At 38.0% G+C, this 5,218-nt stretch overlaps 1 pseudogene; it reads left to right on the top strand.

Moving 5' to 3' along the window:
* The first annotated feature begins 1,077 nt into the window (after window positions 1-1,077).
* Window positions 1,078-2,422, top strand: LOC110306192 (annotated as a pseudogene).
* Window positions 2,423-5,218: the final 2,796 nt, after the last annotated feature.

Here is a 5,218-nt window from a genome sequence, read left to right as displayed (position 1 = left end):
CCCCCACTCTTTCTTTTTTGCATATGAACTGATCAGAAAATGGACTTGTAAGACAAATATTAAAGTCAAGTTCCAGAGTTGATAAAACACCATGGTAAAATATGGATCATAAGAACTATAAGGATTTTGTTATGTTCTTAGGCAGAATAATGACTGCTTTAAATGCACTTTTACCCAAATAAACTGATTATCCAGTGTTCAGTGGCATAATGAATGTCATGGGTTTACTTTAAGCTCCAGGACTTCAAACTGTGAGAAATATCATGGAATGTCCAAATATTCAATCTAATGACATTAATCCTTTGAAAAAGAAGAGTTTCCAACTATTGAAAAGTACCGTCTGTTGTCTTTGACTATAGCTGGTCCATGTGTAATGTAACACTGTCTTATCCATCTGGTCTATGGCTGTAGGCAATGCCCAATTTCTTTCTCTTTTCTGGGTCTTTCCTCGGCCCTGGTTACAAAGATCCAACTCAAAATTCATTTTATTTTATTTCTGAGGTACCTTTTACTGACTTCGGTAAATCATGAATGATATTAAATATATTTTCTATAAGGGATACATGCCTGTGGCTTTGGCTATGTTAATTTCTCAAATTGGCTTTGCTACATATTGCCCAAATGTACAGAAACATCACAATACACTCCATAAAATTGCACAAGTATAAAGGCTAGTAAAAATTTAGAAATCTAGTTTTAAAATGAGAACTTTTTTCACTTAAAGTTAAAAAAAATCTGCTTTCAAGAAAATAATCAGAGATATTTCTGGACTGAGACTTGTCAAATATGTAATCACTGGATCAGACAGTACTGTATAGAAAGAGTGAGTTGATGCTCTTACTAACTGTTTGTAGAGAAACAGGGGCCTCGATACCAACAGCCATAGACCAGGCATCTCCCAATGATTGGAAAGAAATTTTATCATGCATGTTCCACATAGGAATCAGAGTGATCTCTATCCTGATTTCAGCTTTGTATGTGTGTTAACAGAGAGCCACTAAAACTGCTGAGTCTTGTTATCAAAGCATACCTTGAAACTGTGCTGTGGAGTAATGAACAGCTTTGGACCAAGTGACCATGAGAGGGCCAGAGCTTGGGCCTGAAACTAGCATGGAAGGGGACGTTCTGGATACCTTGGAAGCGCTGGGGTATAAGGGGCCACTGTTAGAGGAACAGGCCCTCTCCAAGGCAGCAGAGGGTAGACTGTCTTCACCTGAGTTTTCAGGGCTCTGCATTTGGTTAGGCTCCCATATAAAGTCCTTATGCAACCTGGAAGAAAGCATCACCTCAGCTGGGAGAGATGACCTAGAGAGCTTCCAGCTTGAGATAAGTGGGTTTTTTAAAAGAGATGGCCTGTACATACTCGGTACTCGTCTCAGGAGACATTAAAGAGCGCCTCACGAAGAAGGATGACTGCTTGAAACTTCTGTTGTTTTTAAGTACAGAACTTCAAGCTTTACAAATATTACAGAAGAAAAAACATAAAAATTCTCAGTTAGATAAAAATAGTGAAATTTGCCCGGAAGTTCAAGCTGTATGTGATGCCCTCGGGGTCCCCAAGTCTGACACTTCAGACATTCCACTTCTGCTGAGCCAAGTGGAATCAAAGGTGAAGGATATTCTCTCTAAAGTCCAGAAAAACCATGTGGGAAAACCATTGCTAAAGGTTGATTTAAGTTCTGAACAGGCAGAAAAACTGGAAAGAATTAATGATGCTCTTTCCTGTGAATATGAGTGTCGCCGGCGGATGTTAATGAAACGATTGGATGTGACAGTGCAGTCCTTTGGATGGTCCGATAGAGCAAAGGCAAAAACAGATAACATAGCAAGAATTTACCAGCCCAAGCGCTATGCTCTGTCGCCCAAGACAACAGTCACTTTGGCACATCTGCTTGCCGCCCAAGATCTGTCCAAGATCTTCAGGACAAGCAGAGGTATCAGCCGGGAGAAGACTGCGAGCGCCATTAATAAGGTGCTTATGGGACGGGTGCCTGACAGAGGAGGACGGCCGAATGAAATTGAACCACCACCCCCTGAAATGCCCCCTTGGCAGAAGAGACAAGAAGGCGGAGGGAGGGGTGGTTGGGGTGGTGGAGGTGGTGGTAGAGGAGGTGGTAGGGGTAGAAGAGGTGGATGGGGTGGTGGGGGGGGTTGGGGGGGGGGGGGGGGAAGTGGAGGGGGGGGGGGGGGGGGGGGGGGGGGTGGGGGAGGGGGAGGAGGAAGTGGAGGAGGGTGGGGAGGAAGTGGTGGGGGAGGGGGTGGCTGAGGAGGTTTCCAAGGCAGGGGGGATTATGGTGGGAGGGGAGATTATGGTGGAAGAGGGGGCTATGATGGGAGAGGAGGCTATGGTGGGAGAGGTTATAGAGATCCATATGGAGGAGGAGGAGGAGGTGGTGGTGGTGGTGGGTATAGAAGATATTAAAGACTGCAGATGTTAGAGAGCACTGCTTCTTACTAGATACAGTAGATAGTGTTCTGAGGAGCATACTTGAACATCACCCTGAGATAGATCATGTCAGTGCCCTGAGGAAGGCATTCCTGAATACAAAAGGCCCTTTATGCTACCGGGTGACGATCCTGCAACGTGATTCTTTCCATAGTCTGTGTACTAAAGCATGCTGCGTCTTTTTAAAAAGCAAAAACACAAAACCTATTTTTAGAAATGTAAATATTTATTACCAGCAACTTGGAAAATGGAATGTGTTTTATTGTCATGTTTGAATTTAGACTGTAAACATGGTATTTTGTTTAGGATTAAAACATAATGACACCCGCCAGTAACAAAAAAGGAATCTAGACTCTCATGTCATTTGTATACCTGTGGATCAGCCCTGTATTGTTAATTCTATTTTACAAAATAGAGGAAGTGTCTAATATGAAAAAAAAAGAAACTGCTGTGTGTTCTTTCTGTCCAAATTTTAGTATCATTTTGTATTACAATTCTGTAATTTCATATTACCCTTGTTTCTTCTATCTTTTTCAGTTATATTACTTGCTACAAGAAAATTAAATCCAGTTCTACAACTGCTAATTTTATCATGCTGTCCTGTATTACCTGGATCTCCTTTGAAGATGTTAAGAATTAATATACAGGAAATTACTTGAACTTCTTATTCCACAATTTAAATAAGCACAATTCCAAGTACTGTACTGAAAATGAAGATTCCTTTGTTACTCTTTAATATAAATTATATAGTTATGTGCTTGTATGCATGTGTCCTTAAACTTAATGGAGTATAAAATGCTTACTTATTTCTGGGTAAAACTGAAGCATCTAGAGATAAATATTTTGTTTAGGTGTCATAATTTCAGCTCAATTAATGCTTTTATAACAGTGATGATAATTACAGCATTAATTATAACTATAACGACCCTCTCACATTTGTCTGAGCAGTCACAGTCATCATTAAAATCTTATGTATTTGGGAGCCGAGCCATTGAGAAAGCTTAGTAAATGAATGTAATTCCTGTTTGAGAAATACAGTAGCTTTTAGGAACAATTTGTAACCACAGTTGGATGACCTAATGATCAGAGTAACCTTTCTGATAAACATAGATCTCAATGGAACTGAGAATATAGTGAAAGTCATGCTATATTTTTTCACTGTGAATTGTTTCTGTATACTAAATTACATATAAAAATAGGCCACAATGCTGTCCGATATTGTGTGATAATGTTGTCACAGAATGACCAGGTGGGAAGCATGTAAATATACCTTCTTCACGAATGCCATGTTCATCAAAGAATACAATGATAACCATAGTATAAACACCTGCTTAGGGTTCTTTGGGTTGCCAGAGTGGAGTTCAATGATGAAATAAGCAGACTAAAAAAGGGTATCTCTTGGAGAAACACTTAGGTCATGTTTCACATTTAAACTTTGTCCACACTTGGGACAGGAAAGTGGACTCAACAGCTAAGAGCTCTTATTATTCTTCCATTGAGGTAGAATTTGTTCCCAGTACCCATGTTGAGTGATTCACAACTGCAAGAGATCATATACCCTTGTGTGTCTGGCCTTTGTGGGTATCCAGGCACATGTACAATGCTACATACATACATACATATACATACATAATTAAAATAAAACAATTTTAAAAGAATATATCAAAACTACTACTTGCATATAGCATTAGCTTACCTACTTGAACACTTCTGGATTACTAAATACTGGCAAAAGGTTACTTTCTCTTCTGATTATTTTTCCTGCTTTATTATATTGGCAATGCTCCCTTTTGTCTGTGCTTGATGACTTCAGGCCACTGACACATGCCCATTGTGACTGTCAGAGTCTGAGTAGTTATCCCAATTAAGAAGAGTCAGTAAAGAAACGATAGGCAGAAGTTTATACCTCTTACTTAATGAACAAAAGGTCTGCTGCTATAGTGAAGCAAAGGGAAAAAAATGATAGCTAATAAAGTTTAGTTCAGGTAAAATTATACATTCAGTAAATTTCAACCTTTTAAATTCTACAATAAAATTTAGTATTAGATTCTGGAATTTATGTTCAGCTAAAACAGAGAAATATTTATTGAATATGTACTAAATACAATTCATTATGCAAAATCCATTGTTACAAAGTTACTCGCATATTAGAGTCAAAACAGTTTTCACCAGCTAAATGCTACACTCTATTTCAGTTTGTAATGTCAAATAATGGTAAAAAAGTCAAACAAGCAAACAAATACAATACATCATTTGAGTAATTGTATTAGAGCACATAACACATTCCAAGTAATTCATTGTCCAATATTGCTTATGTGCAAGGTTATTTCTTAAGAAAGTATGTGGTTAAACACCATATTTCCTGCATAAAAAGTAGATAAAATCAAAGTCGTCTTTCTATATTTCTGATTTTATCTTTATTAAGATTAATGGGTTTTATGCAAACAGAGACCAGATTCATTATTCTTTTAGGAATTGATTTTACCTTAGAAGAAAAATAGCTCCCTTAATGAGTACACTGTCAAATAACTTTCTTTCACAAAATGTGTTCTACCTCTAAATATTTAACATTTAGTGCTCTGAAAATAACTGATGACAATCCCGTTTATTCTCTGGGGTTACTATTAGGAGTAATACCCTGTTTGGGTAGAAAATTGGCATCAATACTTTCCGGAAACCTAGGTAAAGAGAACATTTCTCTAGGAATCATTAAAATCTCTGTTAGGTAGTAAAAATTAATTATGTGAACTGACCCATAGACCTAATTTTTAA

Source organism: Mus caroli, chromosome 11 (genome assembly GCF_900094665.2).
Source record: "Mus caroli chromosome 11, CAROLI_EIJ_v1.1, whole genome shotgun sequence".
Classification (NCBI taxonomy): domain Eukaryota; kingdom Metazoa; phylum Chordata; class Mammalia; order Rodentia; family Muridae; genus Mus; species Mus caroli.
Note: the sequence above shows the minus strand (reverse complement) of the source record. Positions and strands in the feature narration are given on the sequence as shown.